At 42.1% G+C, this 19,899-nt stretch overlaps 1 long non-coding RNA gene across 1 annotated transcript in view; it reads left to right on the forward strand.

The window, feature by feature from the left end:
- The first annotated feature begins 7,342 nt into the window (after positions 1-7,342).
- The window catches only part of LOC103263089, a 28,851-nt gene continuing 16,294 nt past the window's right edge, over positions 7,343-19,899 (forward strand). The window contains exons 1-2 of the long non-coding RNA XR_504482.2: positions 7,343-7,599; positions 8,428-8,503. This is a non-coding gene — a long non-coding RNA (uncharacterized LOC103263089). The remainder of the gene's footprint in view (positions 7,600-8,427; positions 8,504-19,899) is intronic.

Here is a 19,899-nt window from a genome sequence, read left to right on the forward strand (position 1 = left end):
GTGGCCGGGAGCGGCCGCTGCACTCCAGTCTGGGCGACAGAGTGAGACGCCAACTCAAAAAAAGAAAAAAAAAAGAAATATCAAAAAATGTGACAAAATGTTAGATAGCTTTGGAATAAGATAGACAAGTTTAAATATATAAATAATTTTTTAGATTAGATAGATATGTAGTTTTTGAGTAGGTTTAAGATACTGTGAGATTTCACTTCAAAATACTTTAGGCTACATCTTCTAAAGGTAAGGACATTTCTTACATAACCACTATATCATTATCATATCTAAGAAAATTAATTATTTCACAATTTTTACAATATTCAAATTTTTCCAGTTGCTCAAAAATGTCTTCTATAGATTCATTTTAAAATTTCTTTCAATCCAAGTGTAATTTACTTAATATTGACACAATAATTGTATATACTTATGGGTCAATATGCTATTTCAATACATGTATACATAGTAAAATGATCAAATTGAGGCAATTACCATATCCATCACTTAAAACATTTTAATTTATATAATCCTCCTGACTTTTTTTTTTTTTTTTGAGTTGGAGTCTCACTCTGTCACCCAGACTGGAGTGCAGTGGCCGCTCCCGGCCACTGCAGCCTCGACCTGCTGGGCTCCGGCGATCCTTCCGCCTCAACCTTCCAAGTAGCCGGAATTACAGGCGCGTGCTACCACGCCCGGCTGATTTTTTGATTTATTGTAGAGATGAGGTCTAGCCAAGTTGCCCAGGCGGGTCTCGAACTCGCGGGTCAGGCAATCCACTCACCTCAGCCTCCCAAAGCACTGGGATTACAGGCTGAGCCACCGAGCCTGGCTCTCCTGCCATTTTTAAAAATAACACTGATTTATTCGAGGAGTCCAGGCCATGGTCTTGTGGACTGCCTCATGTTCTGAGTTTGTCTGATTGCTTCCTTAGAAACATCTTTGGCAAAAACATTTTGTATATGACATAGTGTGTAAAATCATATTGAGATGTAAATAGTATCTAGTATTGCTGATGGTAAATTTGATCATTTTGTTACATGGGTGAATCACATGGGTGATTGCCCTCTCCATCATAAAGATCCATTTTTCACTCATAATTAGTAGGTAATGTGTAGAGTGATTTTTAGGACCATATTTGTATTGTGTTCCCCATTAACATTTCATGCAGGGTGTTTGGTATCTATTAATAATCTGTCTAAATAAATTATTATACTAGAACCTGCAAAGTGGTGATTTTTTAATTTTATTATTTCTTCTTCATGTATTAGCTGAATTCTTCTGTAAAGAAGAGCTTTATAGGTCGGGTGTGGTGGCTCAAGCCTGTAATCCCAGCACTTTGGGAGGCCGAGGCGAGAGGATAGCCTAAGCTCAGGGGTTCAAGACCAGCCTGGGCAACTTGATGAGACCTTGTCTCTACAGTAAAATCAAAAGAGAAACCGGGTGTGGTAGTGCGCACCTGTAGTTCTAGCTACTTGGAAGGCTGAAGTGAAAGGATCACCTGAGCCCAGTAGGTCAAAGCTGCACTCCAGCCTGGGTGACAGAGTAAGACTCTGACTCAAAAAAAAAAGCGGTGGGGGGGGGCAACCCCTTCGGGTCCCCTCCCACTGTGGGAACTTTTCTGCCTTCTCAATAAATCCTAATTTTTCACTTTTCTGCTGCCCGTGTCCCTCATTCTTCCTGGGCATGAGACAAGAACCTCAACCTGAAGAGCTATGACCTGAAGAGCTGCAAAAGATGGTTGGAGCTGAAGAGTCATGCACCCCAGAGGCTGGCTTACCAGTCAACAGAGCCGGCTGAACCAGGAGAACTGCGGAAAGGCGGGGTGGGGGTGGGATTGGCAGTTGAGGGGAAACTGCCAGGGGAGGGAGGGGCACATGTCATCAACAAGGGTACCTGCATAATGAACAAATGAACATTTGTATACCTAACCCTGAATGGTACCCCACTCTTTTTTTTTAAAAGAACTTTATATATTTCTTTTGACACATAGATATCATTTCAGTTCAGAGATTAGGATAAGACAAAAAGGCCTTTTTCAAGATTTCTTCAAGTCCTCAAATCTAGCTTGTCTACCAGAGCAATTTAGGATGGCAACCTTGCATATAGGAGGCAGGAGATGGTGGGAAGTGTCTGAGTTAATAATAAACCCCTAGTTCTGTACGTTTTACAGGAAAATAATGTATGAAAAAGTAATAGTTCTTTTTATTTGCTTGCATGGATCTAGACATTGACAGCAATCATCAGAGATAGTATAGCTGCTACTTCCATATGGTATAACGTACTAGTAACGCCTTAATTTTTGCACTCTTTTGTAGTTATTATGCTGCCTTGCATATCTTGAATCATTGACAATTTGTCCATGTTCCCTTACTCACAAGTGGCTGACATGCAGTCTCTTCTGCACTCCAGGGATAGGATAACTAAAATAGGACCGCTCCTTGCTTCAGTCTTCTCAGCCTCACAGGGTGCCCAGAGCCTGAATTCAAAAAAATTTTACTTTCCCTAGCTCCCTACCAAATTGTTCCCTCTCCTGCTCTTGTTCAAACACTAACTACACTTTTTACATCTCAGGTAGGGCTGCTACATGTCTGTAGGTGGGTTCTTCTGATTACTCTTGTGTTTCCAATTAACCAATAAGTGCTGAGCCTACTCTGTTTCCAGGCTGAGCTAGATGCTGTAAAGTATCCTGTATTTATAGGTCCTAGTTATTTTCTTCAAAGAGATTATGTGGTTGGAGAGACAAAAATCACAGAAAGAAGGAGCTAAAAGATAATCAAGTCTTGTGGGGGGCACCTATGAATGATTTTTGGAGGATTGGTACAAGAAACTCCAAAGAGGTGATGCTAAAATTTGGAGTACTTGTGGCATGTTGGGGCAAGTGTACAAGAATTTGATAAGATTTTCAAAAAGGGCTATGAACCCATCTCTCCACCACAAACAAATGAATATGATCAAGAAATGCTAGTTAAAGCACTAGTTGTACAGTAGCTATTTCTGTTTACTGATATTTCTCACAGTCAATTATAGTCTATTGCACTAGGTAATGTCAGCACCAAAAAGTAGATTGAATTTAATGACTTGGGTGTTGGACATTCTTTCCATTTAAGAGTGACTTAGAGAAGCTATTAATAAAACATTCAAGGCTCACAGTGACTTTCATAGGCAATTGACAACTTGTTCATGTTCCCTCCACTCAACAAAGTGACTGACATGCAGATCCTTCTGCACTCCAGAGATAGGACAACAAAAATACCACCTCTCCCTGTTTGGTCTTCTCTCAGTCTCAGTATCCAGGACCTGGGTTCAGAAAACATTTTACTTTTCCTGGCTCCCACCAAATCGTTCTCATTCTAGCTCTTGTTTGAACGCCAGCTATACTTTTTCCAAAAAAAAAAAAAGTCTTGAAAGAAAACTGGAAATTGTGTGACCCCAATCTGAAGTTTGGTTTGGAGCTGAGTACTGTATCAGGACACATCAACATTATCTGCATCCTTGTCGATAATGTTCTCTTACTTTGGTATAGCTACGGGAAGTTTGCAAAGCCCTTTCTTATCCAAAGATTTGTTCATCCAGGCAGGTTGGCAAGACAAGGCTTATTGGCTTCATTTTATCAAACAAAACAAAACAGAGTATTAGGGTGCAGCTGAATGTCAAATCCACTTTTTCTGACCGCTGCTTTCTCTAGTATATCTTGCTCTCTCAACCAGGACTGCATTTGGGGGTGGGCTTCTAGGCAGATGACTTCAGTTGCAGTTTTCAGCTGTGTACTGCTGACGAAACCCGTTTCTATTTGTAGATCTTCCCTGGGGTAGGTTGGTGTGCTAGTTTTGGACTTTCTTCAGACTTTTGCTCCGTCTCTAATACTGTACTGACCCTGCAATGCCCTCCTACTTCCCTGCATGAACATTTCAAGGGCAAAGTCATAAGTGGACATTTTCATGGCTGGCTATCATCTCGAATTGTGATTTTGGGAATCCGATTCTTGGTTTTCTAGATCAGCACTGTCCAGTAGAATATAATATGAGTTGCATAATGTATATAATTTTTAATTTCCTAGTATCCATATTAAAAAATTAAAAAGCAGGCAAAATTAATTTTAATACTCTATTTTATTTAACCTAATTTATCAAACACAATATTATTTCAATATGTAATTAATATACAAATTACAAAAAGATTTTTTGTACTAAGACTGAAATTTGATGTGTATTTTAAATATACTTTACATCTCAGATAGAACTAGCCACATCTTAAGTGCCTAGATGACTAGAAGCCACTGTATTAGAAAACACAGGTCTAGAAAATTCTTCTAGAAGAAAAAAATGCAGTGAAAATAAAGCAGCCCCCTCTGCTCTGCTGATAATGGAAAATGAGCTGGGCAGTGATTCTTTTATTCTAACATTAATCATCATCATTTGCCATTCATACATCAATCATAGAGAACCCTCTTTGTTTCATAGCAAAATTAGCAAAATTACTTTCTAGTAATCTAGCAGCTTCCAGAACTTGCAAAATGTTGAACAAGACTATCTATACACTCAAACAGAGAAAAAAGGGTACAATATGAACAGTCTACAAGACTTACAGTCTCTAAAAATATGTTTAGTTTGTCATAAGTCTGACACATCGTTCATTAAAACATTTTTTCCCCACACATCTATTAAAATGTGCAGAAAAAACTAAGTCTTGCTGGGTAGTAAGATACAGACATTGCCTTCAATGAGACTTGTGTTCTCAGCGGTAAGACAGTGGATAAAGCAGGTAGAGGATAAATGTCTGTTGTATGGTAAAGATGAAAACTGCCCAACTCTATCTCTTATATGTGACCACGTGTTCTTCAGGAAACCCATGTTAATATTCCATTGTGTTTTTGAATTAGAAGCAAATGAAATAATTACCCTTCACTATTTACCAGTTGTATTAGCATAGGCTGATTTGTTGAATTTGCTTGAAAAGTAGAGTTAAAGACCTTTTGAAAATGGAAGAGGTTGTTTTCACGGGGGAAGAGAAGAGAGGGGGCAGATGAGAACTCATCTGTATAGCAAGATGGAGGACTTTCTTAATAATGGAGAGGGGTAGTTTGAGGCATTAGGCATTAGACTCTAGTGGCCAGTGGCCAGGACCTCCCTCTGTTGTCTCATAAGTAAAAAATGGTTCGTTAATAGGGTTTCATGACATGGCATACATAATCAGTTTAGAATAACATGGCATACAGCTAACAAATATCAGGAATTATTATTAGTTTTGGCATTCACTTTTATGTCAGTAATAATTATTAGCATTATTAGCTATGCTGCTTCCCTAATTGGTTTCCAAAGTTTTGCAAGATTTTTTTGTTGGGGGTGGGGTTGAGGCTTCACTCTGTCACCCAGGCTGGAGTGCAGCGGCATGATCATGGCTCACCACAGTCACCGCAGCCTTGACCTGGGCTCAGGTAATCCTTCCACCTCAGCCTCTTGAATACCTGGGACCACAGCGTGTGCCACAATGCATAGTCAATTTATTTATTTATTTTTTAACGTTTTCAGACAAAGTTTATTTGAAAAGGAAAAGAAGAAAGATAGATATGCCAGAGCTGGCACGGGTGATAGAAACTGCAAGATTTTTTTTTTTTTTTTTTTTTGTAGAGACAAGATCTCCCTATGCTGCCCAGGTTAGTCTTGAGCTCCTAGTTTCGAACTCAAGCAATCCACCCGCTTTGACCTCCCAAAATATTGCCATTACAGGGGTGAGCCACCGCAACCTACCTGACTCTTGACTCTTTTAAGCAATCCTGATTTAAAAAAAAATAGACAAATTCTAATGATACTCTCCTTAAGATGACAAAACTGGGGCAAAGAGAGGAAAATGACTTGCCCAAGGGCTAGGAGACTGCTCCTAAAATGAGGGAGGCCTAATACCATTTAAGGCAGTGGTGTTGGATTTCCCCAAAGACAAGGGTTTCACACACTTATAGGCTGGAACCTGAATCCAGGTTGCACCACTTAACTCACAGTCATTTTGGGAAGCTAGCTGATTTCTCTGAGCGCTCAGTTGTGCACCTGCCAACTAGGTATAATAAACACACCTAGAGTTGGTAAAACTCAGTAGCATGATGCATTAAAAGTGCTGTGCTCAGGGTTCAATAAAATCAGTTTCCCCATTTATAACTGTCATTATTATTACTATTGTTGTTGTCGTCATAGCAGATCTTATTGGGTATGTCGGATAGTGTCTGTCTGGGATGCTCTGATGCATTTTGGTTCACCGCTGTACCCCAGCGCTTGGCACCTAGTAAGACACTCAGGCAGGAAACGTTTGGGGAATGAACAGACGTCATCTGAGGCAGGGAGGGCAGCCGGCTTTGCCTCCGAGCTTAGCCCTTGCTCTCCTTCCAAAAGCCGAAGCCCGATGCCGCTTGTAGCCCGGGAGGCCAGACACTTACTTGGCAGCGGGCTGAAACCCACCTCGCCCCAGACGCCCCCGTCGCAGCTGCTGGAGGGCGCCCCGCCTGGGCGCGCATGTCTGTGTGAGCGACTCTCTCCCAAGCCCTGGCTTTTCTGGTTTGCGGTTTATTTACTTAAGCATTTACAGCTCCCAGGAGCAGAGGGAATGCTATAGAAGTAGGGTCAGGACCGAGGTCGCAATTTGTATTTTCTCCCTCCCAAACTCAGCGCCAGTAAGTCACACCACACGGCTCTTCATATTTGTGCACCGGAGATGTTTGCGTTTCTTTACTTCCTGCGGAGCAACGAAAGACACACGCAGTTCGGGTTCAGAAAAGTGCTCTCACGCGACTTGCCTGTGTCCCCGCTTGCGTGGACCGTCGCCCTCGGACTTAGTTTTTCGTGCAAAACCAAGCAGGGCGGAGCAGATTAAATCAAGACAACCTCGCGCCTTTAATCCTTGACCGCAAACACTGGCGTTTTTGTGCTCCGGATTTCTGAAATTCTTGGCTCGGGGACCCAAAGCAGAGGGAGGGTGGGTAACAGCTTGTAAAAACTTCCCAAAGCAGAAATCTGAGCTCCTTCCCGCTCCTCGGCCCTCAGTGACACCTGGATCCCAGGGAAGAGGGGCAGCCGAAGAAGAAGAGTCCCCAGGGGGTGGAGGCGCTCCCCAGGGTAGCTTGGGGTCGTGGGCTCCAAGCCCCGCCGGCCCCGCCAACGAAACGGCTTTGCAGCCCGGACGCCCCGCAGGACGCCCCTCCCCTGTCCCCGCGCACATCTATTTAGAGCCCAGCCTGGGCGCCCAGGGGATTCTGGGACTTGTAGTCCCTCCCAGCAGCCCCAGGCGCCACTACGACCCGGGCCTCGGACTACATTGCCCAGGGAGCTTCCCGGCCTATATAAGCCGCCGGCCGCCGCTTCAAAGTGCAGTAACCATGTGGATGTGCTGCTGAGGCGTTTCCTCAGGCTCGCTGGGGTGGGAGGAGAGGAGGAGGAGGAGGTGGTGGAGGAGGAGGAGGCAGGGGGTGGAGAGAGAGAAAGCGCACGCCGAGAGGAGGTGTGGGTTTTCCGCTTCCATTCTAACGGAACGAGCTCTCTCTTCGCGGACATGGGATTACCTAGCGGCTGCTAACCCCTCTCCTCGCCCTGCTCCCCCAAACCGGCGCGGCTCCCGGGCACCAAGGTAGCGGCTGGGGCCGGGCAGAGGGCGCGGGGAGTTGGCACTGTACCCCCGGGCGCAGAAGTTTTTGCTCCGCTCTCGGGGAGTGCTTGGTGGATATGCATGAACTTGGCATGCGTTTGGGGATTCTTTTCTGCGGCTAGTTTTTTGGGAGGGGGTTCATTTGAGGCTTTAAAAACCCCAAATATCCTCGATTTTAGTACCTGGCTGTGAGGGTTCCCCATTCTGGACTGGAATGGCATTTCCCCAAGTTGGAAACTGTTGCTGCAGCTGCAGGAAATAGTTTTTTTTTTTTGGAGGGAGGTTGTGGGGGTGTCATATGTGAATCTGCTCAAGGAAATAGTCTTTCTAAAAATGTAGTCCTCTCTTGCGCTGCATGGTTAGAAGAATGCATGTGTGGGGGCCCCCGTGGGGAGGGTTTTTAAAAAACGGAAGAAAACCGGGGGAGCGGTGAGAGATGGAGTGTGGACGAAGCTCATGCCCAGTGAGGATGCGGGCTTCAGATACTTGGCCTCCGCGCAAGGAAACAAGTGCTTTGGGATCTGCCAGACACTTCTCTAAGTTCCAGCCTTTGGGACGTTCGAAGTTTGTACGTGCCTAGTCTCACTTGTTAGTTATATCCTGGAAATAAATAAGCGTAGTTACCTGTAATCTTTGCCCAAGTGATCCCGCCAACCGGTCTGCCAAATTTTTTGGGGGGGTGGGGGAAGAGTTCTCCCTAGGGAAAGAGGCTAAAGAAGATGGAAAAACTGGAATTTGGAGAATTTCTGTTTGCAATGTGGAGACCTTCTGTGGTCTCCTGCTCAGTCTTCTTTCTTTCTAAATATTTAGGAGCTGACTGCAGAGAAGCAGGATTTGCACCCCTGGCTGTGCGTGTTTTGGCAACAGAGTGCCTGACCCGGGTCAGGTGAGTGTGGAAGCCTGAGTGCTGTAGTCAATAATGAGTTTTTGTCCTAAGCCTGTTTCAAGTCCTCTCTAAACAGCCGTGGAGGTGGGGAGTAGGAAAGAAAAGAAACTCCGTGGCTTAGTCTTCAACATTTGTCGCTGCCTTTGGTGAGGGCCTTAGGGAGCAGAGATCCAGTAGACGGTCCTGCCCTAGCACTTTTGGACATGGCTCAGAATTGAAGGATCCTGAAGGTTTATGGGAGGGAGCATTAAAAGGAGCAATAAAGGGGTGGCCCGTTGCTGGCCTGAGAAGCGTGCTGATGATTTAAATTCTGAAGGATGCAGCGCATTTCATCTGCCAAGATATGTAAACAAAAATTAACTGCCTCTCTCTTTAAAAAATAGTCACTTTCTTTTTTCTTTCTTTGAACTTGTGCTTAATCAGGGTAGGTTGGATTGCAAGAAATGAAAGTAGTTGCTGCAAATTGAAAGAGTTGGAACTTGAAAAAGGGAAGTTCTTGAAGCATAAAATAATAGCATCCAGCTCTTGATCCACCTGAATGTCAAGGAATCTGATGGGTCTGTATTCTTTTGGTGCCCATCTAGGAATATGAGCTGAGGGCAGCGTTTATCTGTAAACACAACAGTTCCTATTTTTCCCCCAAAATGGTCAGACTGTACTTCAAGAGAGGGTGGTTTCAGCGGGTGCATGTACATCCCCATTGCTGCAGATTTAGCCGTCAAAAGTCTTTTCTTCTGAAATGCTCAGTAATAGGATAAACAACAGGGTAACTAGGGTGGGGTGGGAGTATGTGACAGAGTCTTAATAACTTTTTAAATGTCCTAAATATATAATTGTTCCCTGGGCTACAATCTTTGGACTTTTCCAATTAGAAAATAAAAGTCAGACACTTCATTATAGTAGTAGAGTCCTTTTGTTTCCTGTTGATAAGATTCTCAGGAGTATTGGCAGAGTGAAAAGCATTTGGATCTGTGAGGTCTAGTTCTTCTTGGAGTTCTTTTATTGACTCACATGGCTGTGTGGATACTTACAGGCCCAGGGATTGGGTCCAGTTCCACTCTTCAGGGTAAGCTGAAGACAGGGATAAACTAGTCTACAAACTCTTCTCTAGCTAGTTGCTAAAAATAAGACTTACCCATTAAATACTTGTAAGCAGGTCCAGAGCTGTATATCACAAAAACTCTGTGCAACATGCACAGGTGAAGAAACTGAGGTGCAGGGAGTGAAATTGCTAGCCCAGTACAAAGTAGAAGCAAGATAAAACCCTAGGGGGGCTGTACTGTAACCCACAAATGAACCTAAATTGGTGATGGGAGGGTGATGAGAGGGAAGCTAGGAAAAATGTTTAACTTTTTGCTGTTGGTGAAGTAACTTTCTTATGTCCCACCAAGGATGAAATAACAATACTTAATCTTGATGTAAGAAGGAAATGATGTAACTACAGAGGTAGGGATAAAAGATTATGAATATTTGAGGAGGTATTATATATTTTAATGAGTTCATTTTGGAAAGCTGTATGTTGAAAGCTTGCATTAGAAGAGTAATGTAAAGAGAAACCAAACCACAAGGAACGTTGTCTAAGTTGCACATTAGATCTCATAGCTGAAATACATCTTGATCATCTGCACCAAAGCGTCTGAGTAGGCTAAAAGGATCAGGCATTTCTCCATCTGAATAATTCGAAAGTTGAAACTGCAGTTAGTCTGAACTGAAATGCTGATACCTTTTCATATACCCTCCAGTTTGCTTTGTGACCAGTCGTGCAGAACAGTTCTTTTTCCTTTTTTTGCAAGCGTTTGTATGTGTACATGCGTCTGTGTGTTGAAAGTACAATCTGCTCTTTGAATAATTCAAATCAGAACAGAAAATCCTGTCAAGAGTTCCTTCTTATTAGGCAGGGAAAGTACTTCATGTTGTAAATGAATTACCCCAGCCTCCACATCGAGATTCACGAAAATCATTTGGGGTTCACAATACTATTATCCATTTAAACAAGGTGGTTGCCTTTTGGAGGGAATTGGCATCTTTTCTTTAGGAATGAGAAATTGAATGTTGCTCACAAGGAAAAAATAGGTGAATTCCACAAGGAAAATCTGTTGTCTTCTTCAAAATACTCAACTGACAAAGACGAGAGAGAGAGAGAGAGAGAGAGAGAGAGAGAGAGAGATATTGAGGGAGAGATTGAGAGATTGAGAAACAAAGAAAAAAGAAAACTCTAATCCATTGTATGCAACCAATTGACTTCCAAAGGAAAAAAAATCACATGGATATTTAGCTCACTTATAATGATCTCATGGAAACTCTGGCCTGCTTTCTTTACAAGCAGCTCTTAGAAGACAAACCAAAATAAAACAACAAATACCAAATATGAACAACAGAAAAAACAACCAAAATACAAGTAGGCTTGGAGTTAGGTTTCTAGGTCAAGCTGTCCTTGGATACATCTAATTAAGGACTCTACACAAGGCCAATGCCCCATCGTGTTTGCTATTGGTTTGATTTTTTAAAAATAAAACACATTGCATTTGCAGGCTCTCTATCTACTGGAAGGGCATGCAATTCCCCCCCACCCACCTTTTGACTGTTTTAAGTTTGTGCACGGCTCCTTTGATGAATGCAATTAAGGCTTGAAGTCAGTGACACGAATGACATAACTTCCTTCCAATTGTCTTCATGTCTGTGGTTCTGAGATGATTGCTAATGAGGATGAGCTGCATAAAGCACTGAAGCCATCACCTTTTGAACTTGGAGATTTTCTAAATTGGACATAGTTTAAGGCACTTGGTGTGATAAATCTCTTTAACAGACTCAAATGCCTGTTAAAGTTGTTGTGATTCGAGTGTTCTTTATTCAACAAATTTTTTGAGCATCTATTATGTGCCAAGGTGTAAGCTCAGAACACAGCAATGAACAAACGTCCTGTTCCCAAGAGGCTTAAGTCCTAGTTGGGGGGAGGCAGCCTATATAAATAAGTATTATAGTATCAGAGGTAGTAAGTGCTGTGGAGAAAAATAAAGCAGCATAAGGGGGGCCAGAAAATAATAAGTGTTGACAAGGATGTTGAGAAATTGGTGTATTACTGGTGGGCATGTAAAATGGTGCAGCTGCTATGGAAAACAGTATGGCAGTTCCTCAAAAAATTAAATAATTACCAATCCTCTTGTAGGTATATACAGTACTCCAAAGAACTGAAAGTAGAGACTTGAGTAGATATTTTTACACCTGTGTTGATAGAAGCGTTATCACAAAACCAAAAGATAGAAACAACCTGTGTCTATCAATGAATGAGTGGATAAACAAAATGTGGAATATATGTACAATGGAATATTACTCAACCTTGAAAAGAAAGGCAATTCTGACACATGCATGGATGAAGCTTGAAAACATTATGCTAAGCCAAATATAAAAGAACACGTATGATTTCCCTTGTATGAGGTGCCTCGAGTAGTCAAATTCATAGAGACAGAAAGTAGAATGATGGTTGCTGGTGGGGGAGAAGGGGGAATGGAGAGTTAGTGTTTATTGGATGTGAAATTTCAGTTTGGAAAGATGTAAAATTTCTGGAAATGGATAGTGGTGATGGTTGTACAATAATGTGAGTGTACTTAAAGCCACTGAAGTGTAACGTTTAAAAATGGTAAATTTTATAGTGCACATTTTACAACACCAACAAAAACAACACCAACAAAACATGATAAGGGGTTAAGGGAGTACTCAGGTGGAGATTAGATCTTTAATATGGTAACATTTGAGCATAGATCTGAAGGAGGAGAACAAATTAATGATTAGCGCTGTAAATATTTGGGGGAAAGTGTGTTATAAGTATGTTATAAATGTCTGGAGCAGCAAGTACAAAAGCCCGAGAAGGGAGTGGGTGTGACATGTTGGAAGAAGAGGAAGGAGGCCAGGGTGGCCACAACTGAGGGAGAGTGCCTAGAGTCAGGAGGGAGAGGGAGTCAGGGTTTAGTTGTATAGGTTCCAGGTTTTACAAGTCAACAATGATTTACAGAATTCCGTGGTTTTCAACATCACTGAACTACACTGTCCTTTCTGAAGAGACTGGTGAAGCGGGCAAGATCACATAACAGATGGAAACTTGATGGGGGGCGTAAAACTCAGATTTCTAGATTGTCTGGTTAAGCACATAACTTAATGGGATTGTAATTCATGTTAGGAAAGGTGAACCTACAGTTGGTTTGAATAGCAAGTTCTAAGAACCTAATGATAATCCTGGGGTTTCAACACAAAACTTGTATGCCCTACTGCCACCCTGCAATGTGTCCAGTGTCATTTAAAGGGAATTATACAAAAAGAACTAATATTCTGCTCTTTAGCATTCTCAGAGAATAAGAAACTTCACATCAGTAATTCTTCTTGATAAGTGAGGTGGACCTCTGCATATATACAGTCTTCTTTTTTTTTTTTTTTTTTTTGAGTTGTCTCAGTCCACCACCCAGGCTGTCCACCCCAACATCAACCTGCTGGGCTCAGGCGATCCTTCCACCCTAGCCTTCCAAGTAGCGGTAACTACAGGCACGTGCTACCATGCCTGGCTAATTTTTTGATTTATTGTAGAGATGAGGTCTCGCCAAGTTGCCCAGGCTGTTCTTGAACCTGTGGGCTCAGGCAGTCCCCTCACCTTGGCCTCCCAAAGTGCTAGGATTACAGTCTTAAGCCTCTGCGCCTGGTCTGTATACAGTTTTAAATCTCATGTTTGTTAATTACTACGTAATATATGCATATACAGGTGGTGTATGCTTTGGTCCCAGCTACTGAAGTGGCTGAGGCAGAAGGATCACTTGAGTCCAGGAATTTGGGGCTGTAGTGCACTATGATTGTGCCTCTGAATACCACTCTACTCAGCCTGGACAATGTAGCAAGACCCCATCTCTATAAAAACATTTTTTTTATAAAGAAGAAAAAAAATATAGCATATTCATCATAGTAAACACTAGGAAACAAAGATAAAAACAATTCTGACCATTCAATATTAGAATATGAAGCTTTCTCTTAAGTATACATATGTAGAAATTATGTATATATTTACTTTTATAAAAAGGGACTCATACAGTACCTCCTATTTGGTAAATTACCTTTTACTCATCTTGAATAGTTTTTCTTGTTAATATATTGGCATTTGTGTTTCATTTTTCTAAAGGTGTTTACCTCTTTGATGTGATTTCACTTTTATTGAGAATATGTACACACTTCCTTGAGATACATACATATCTATATAAAATACATATAATAATTTTGCACACACAGATTTCACGGTTTGAATTAGGATTCAGATAAGGTAGATACATTATAAATGGTTGATGTCTTTTAATCTCTGCATTTCCTCTATACCTCTTTTTTTCTGTGCATTTTTTTTGGTTATTGAAGAAACTGGGTAATATATGTCTCTGCAGTTTGGATTTTGTTGCCTGCATTAGTGTGGTATGGTTTAATATGTTCCTCCATCCTCTCTGTCCAACAGAATGAGGCAATTAAACGTAGAGGCTTGGTTTGAGTCAGTTACTTTTTTAAAATTGATAAGGAAGTCTTGCCATGTTGCCCAGGCTGGCCTTGAACTTCTGGGTTCAAGCGATCTTCCTGCATCAACCTCTCAAGTAGCTGGGACTCCAGTAAGTCTATTCTGTGGGTTTCACTCAGGGGAGCATGAGATGTCAGATGTCTACTCTTGTTATATTAGCAACCACTGTTGTTCATTATTTCTATCCTTTCGTTCTTTGGCCAGCGAGAGGTAAGCTGTTTAAGTTGGTTCCTGAGACTTCTGACACAGCTCTCACAGTCTTTGATAGTTTTCTTGCTTTCTATATGACAAGATGTTCTAGGCTTATCTTCTTAATTTCTTGTCCCAGACCTGAAATCAGCCTTTTCTCCAAGAAGCCCCTGCTCTTTTAAGGGGGAAATGGTATTTAGAGATTTCCACTTATGCCCAGATAGGCACTCTTGTCATCCTCATCTTACAGATGAGAAATTGGAAATTAAAATGAAGATAATTTAAAATCTGAATCTTTTTTTCAAGTAGGAGTCTCACTTTGTCGCCCAGGCTGGAGTGCAGTGGCATGCTCATGGCCACCACAGCCTCTACCTGCTGGGCTCAGGTGATCCTTCTGCCTCAGCCTTCCAAGAGGCTGGAACCACAGCCGCGCACTACCACGACCAGCTGATTTTTAAAAAATTTATTTATTGCAGAGATAAAGTCTCACCAAGTTGCCCAGGCTGGTCTCAGACCCCTGGCTCAGGCAATCTTCTCACTCCCGCTTCCCAAAGTGTTGGGATTACAGACATGAACCACGGTACCCAGCAAAACCTGAATTTTTTTTGAGTTGGAGTCTCACTCTGTTGCCCAGGCTGGAGTGCAGTGGCTCGCTGCTCACGGTCACTGCAGCCTCAACCTGATGGGCTCAGGTGATCCTTCTGCCTCAGCCTTACAAGTAGCTGGAACTACAGGCGTGCACTACCACACCCGGCTAATTTTTTAATTTATTGTAGAGATGAGGTCTCACCTTGTTGTCCAGGCTGGTCTCGAGCCCACAGGCTCAGGCAATCCTCACGCCTCGGCCTCCCAAAATGCTGAGATTATAGACTTGAGCCACTGCACACGGCGTACCTGAATATTTTTAATGAAAGCATTTCCAAAATGCAATAGACACATCTTTGCATTCTTACAAATAATTCTGAACATAATATTAAAAAAAAAATTGGCCTCGAGTTTAGCTTTTGTATGGTGGGGCTAAGACACAGTTGTACTCTCCAGATAAGCAGGGATATTACTATTGTTCTACATCCATATTTTTCAAATTGTGTGACAATCCACTAAGAGGTCGTGAAATCAATTTAGCGAGACTTGATCAACTTTTACTTAAAAAGAACTGTGTACAATGCAACAAATTTCTTCTTGTGAATACTCAAGAAAAATACTTAAGAATAAAAGAAAAAATTCTCTCTCACACACACACACACACACGCACACACATGGGTCATTGAGTTGTAAGTTGAGTATTTTTCTTACTCTGGATTGTAGACAAAAGGTTGAGAAACACTGTTCTAGATCTTGGCTACTCCAAGTGTGGTCCCCAGACCAGCATTATTGGCTTCAACTGGGAATTTGTTAGGAACTGCAGACTCTCAGACCCCACCAGACCCCTTGAATCAGAACTTACATGTTAGCAAGATCCCTGGGTAATGCATACACACATGAAAGTGTGAGAAGTTCTCTTCTGGAAGAGGCTTGCCCCTGTACTTTTTCAGTACTCACCTTTTTATGATTACTTTGTATTTTTGTGCCTAGCTCTCACCTGTTGAAGGTGACCTTTGTACTTTCCCCAGGAGGTTTCTCATTTTCAGCTAAGTGGAAACTAGGCTAAATCATCAACCTCAGATGAGAGTAAGTAACTCTGGAAGGATTCACTCTGACAAAAATGGGAACTTTCATGCTTACATTTGGGAGATGCTTTTATTGACTGTTCAAATAGAAGTAGCTTTTGCAGAGCCTTCTTCCTGTAGAGGAAGCTACATGTGGAACCTATTCAGGGTTGTGAAGTCACCATTATAAACAAACAGGATTTTAACCTGCTGTTGTCAGACACTTTGAGGAATTTATGTTTTATAAAATTTTCTGATTCTGTCCCAGCAGCAGAACTTCCAGATTGTTTGATATAATGTGGCTTATCAAAAAACGATGAATATAAGAAAAGTATCAGTCTGGGTGTGGTGGCTCATGCCTGTAATCCCAGCACTTTGGAAGGCCAAGGCAAGAGGATCAGTTGAGCCTAAGAGTTTGAGACCAGCCTGGGCAACATAGTGAAAAAAATAAAATAAAATAAATAACCGGGTGTGATGGCACACATCTGTGGTCCCAGCTACTCGGGAAGCTAAGGTGGGAGGATTACTTGAGCCCAGAAGGTTGAGACTGTGGTGAACCATGGTTGTGCCACACTTTAACTGGGGCGACAGAGTGAAACCCTGATGGAAAAAATAAAAGAAGAGAAAAACACTACTAGCCTCCAAGTTCCTTGCTGTTCATTTGCATTGCAGGAGGAGATGTATCTGGGAAGTGCTTTTGCTTTGCAAGAACAGTTTAAAAGCATCTCAGGCACATATTTCTGAACAGAAAAAGCTGACACAACACCCAGAGCAGGATGCTCATTTATTTGCCGTGTGTGTATATTGTCATGTTCTGCCTGATATGTCCTTCTCCACCCCTTCTCCATCCACCTTGCTAGAGCCTTCTGTTCCATAGGGCCCAGCCCAAATGTGTCTTCCTCTGGGAAACTTTTTCTGATACTTAAAATTCTGTCATTTGAAACACCAGGGCACTGAAATCTATTTTCCTTTTGGACTTTCTCGGATTTTTTAACCCACAAGAGTGCTTGGCACATAGGAAGTGCTCACAGAATATTTGTCAAGTTAAATAATGTATATACATGTTTCATTTCCTTTTGAAGGCTGTAGGATGCTTCTTAGATGAATTCGATTTTTTGTACCCCTCTCCTGACTAAATCTTTCTTGACTTGGCATATTGCTTTGCAAAGCCCTTGGCTGTGGAGGGTGATGTAGACTATGTAGAAACGTAGTAAGCGGTTCCTTTTGATGGCTTTTAATATGTTCAGTACAACTCTCTAGAGGACATTCGGCTTGGGAAATTGTTGAGTATTAATAAAAGAGAGTGGAAGTAAGAACCGGTAGTGAAACAAAGCTGCTCTCAGGTTGTAATGGTATTGCCCTGTTGAGCTACAGGATGGGGACTCTGGAGCATTAAGTATTGACTGCTTCTTGGGTATGAGCAAAACATGAAACATCTGTGCATCTGTTTCCTCTTCTGTAGAATAGGTGTAAAAATACCTGCTTCGGGTCACTGCTGCCAAGTTATATAATAATACATGTTTGTAAAAGGTGTTAGAGATTAAAAAAAAAAAATAGAGCAAAACCTAGATCCCAGAGCAGTGGTTCTCAGGGTGGGGGATGTGGTCCTCCAGGGAACATTTGGTATTGTCTAGAGATGTTTTTGGTTGTCACATCTGGGGGACAGGAGTGGTTCTACTGGCATCTTGTGGGCAGAGGCCAGAGGTGCTATTCAGCATCCTGCAATGCATAGGACAGTCTCTAGACAACAGAGAACTATCTGCTCCAAAATGTCAATAGTCCCGAAACCCTGTCTTCAAATAACATTTTTGAGGCTTATTGAGACTTTTATCTCTCTCTGAGCATATTGACCTAACTTGATTTGCTGGTTATTTGTGGTTTAGGGCAGAGGGATATCTCCTTAGACTGGGACTGACTTCAACTCTTTAACAAAATAAACACCCGTTCCCACCCTCCCACATTCACTGGCCTTGGTATCTGGAGCCCTGTGGTCTAGCTTTGGCCACTCATTGGCCAAATGAGTCACTGGACCTCAGGTTTATTTGTTTTTTCTACCTGTAAACTGAACAATTGTGGCTAAATGATCTCTGCTCACCAAGTCTTCAGTTTCCTGGGTGATTTTGAGCATTCGGTTGGTTTCTCTTACTTTGGCCTTGAGGAACTGAAAACGTGAGAGCTGATGTCGGTATTGGCTTCTTTTTTGAGAAATAACTCTGTGTAGATAGTATGCCCATTTTGAAAATAGGATATTTAGTAGACATGGGTGTGAAAAAGTGAGTACGTTTATTTTTGTGTGTCTGTGTGTGCTGGTGAGGGGGAGATGTATAGTGAACAACATTGTACTTGAGACTTGCTCTGAAATTCAGATTTACATCTACTGTTTCTGAGATTGTCATAAAGGGCCTTGCTTCAAGTTGAAACTTCTGAGTTGGTGACTTCCTTTGGGACTGGCTGAAAACGAAAGCAGAATCTGATTTTTTATACTCCAAGAGAAGTGTTTTTTGCAATAGAGCAAATTATTTGGTGATGAGGATACACTGCGTTTCTGAGGCTGATCTGATTCGCCACTAATGGGACCAGAAGGCGAGGAGGGGGCTGTGTTTTGGTGGCATTGTGTCCAGCTCAAAAATATAGTGCTGTTCATCCTCACTTCACAATAAAGATGATATCGTCAAACATCTTCGCTCAAAGGAAGTTCCAAAATTAACCCCTAGAGTGCCCAGGAACAGAAGCAGACACGGTTGTAAAGAGAATCTTTTTCTCCCTCTTGGAATAGTCAACTGTAATTGTGTTAGGTTTTCCCTACCCCATATTTACAGGCATATTACCATATATGTACCTGGGTGAGGGCATTGTGAGGAGACTTGTACTCCTCTAGAAGGAGTTTCCTTGGCCACTTGCCAGTAGATTGATCAAATGCCAGCAGCTCTTCCTTTTTCTGGGCATACTCTTGTTTTTCCTCTGGAAGACCTCATGGTTTGCCTGGCTCTGGCCATAGTTAACCTGCCCCATTGGGGACTGCTTGACCTAAAAAGTAGAACGTCGCTTTTTGTCTTGGTCCTTATTCGCAGTTCTGACTGCTATATGGCCTCTTGAATCACCAGTTTTAAGCCTCCAGGAGTATACCCCTCTCTTTGCTACCTAACTTTTAAGGAAGCTTTTTAAATTTATTATTCTTAAGCAAGAAGAAATATAACCAGTGCCAAAGGACTTTGGTAAGGGCCCTTTTTTTTTAGGTGAATGTGGTTGGATATGCCAAGAAAGAACAGGGAGGGCTGATGGATTTTCGTTGGCTATGTCTTTCAGCAGAAGAATGACTGTCTAAATGCATGTGCTCTGAGGCCAAGTGGCAAAGCTTGGTGACCGAAGGGTAGATGCAGAGGGTGCTATGTGAGTGTGATACTGTTATCTATTCCTCACCTGGCTGTGTTTTGATGGTTCTGATTTTATGAGGAATGGTGGGGAGGACATTCTTTTGGAGATAATGCCAACGTGTTCGGGTCATTGCATCTCGTATATGTCCCTTTTGTACATTCACTCATCCTTTGACTTGCTGGTTGATAGGGCTTCTCCTCAGCTGATTGTAAGCCTCAGAGATTTAGAAAGAGTAGATTGTAAGAGAAGAAAATAGAGCAGATTAGAAAGTAGAATAACAGTGAACAGGAACATTTCCTGTGTTCCCCTTCCTATGTGCTAAGTAAGCATATTTTCTTTTTCTCATTTAATCCTCAACATAACTTTATGAGATAAGTACTCATTATCCCCATTCTGCAGATGAGGAAATTGAGGGCCAGAAAAAGTAAGTAACTTGATCAAGGCTACAAACTTCCCATCACATGTGAAATAAAAGGAAAACTTTTTTTTTTTTTTTTGAGTTGGAGTCTCACTCTGTCACCCAGACTGGAGTGCAGTGGCCGCTCCCGGCCACCGCAACCTCGACCTGATGGGCTCCGGCGATCCTTCCGCCTCAGCCTTCCAAGTAGCCGGAATTACAGGCATGCGCTACCATGCCCGGCTGATTT

This window comes from Carlito syrichta, unplaced genomic scaffold (assembly GCF_000164805.1).
Source record: "Carlito syrichta isolate Samal-C Ts95f unplaced genomic scaffold, Tarsius_syrichta-2.0.1 Scaffold92673, whole genome shotgun sequence".
Classification (NCBI taxonomy): Eukaryota; Metazoa; Chordata; class Mammalia; order Primates; family Tarsiidae; genus Carlito; species Carlito syrichta.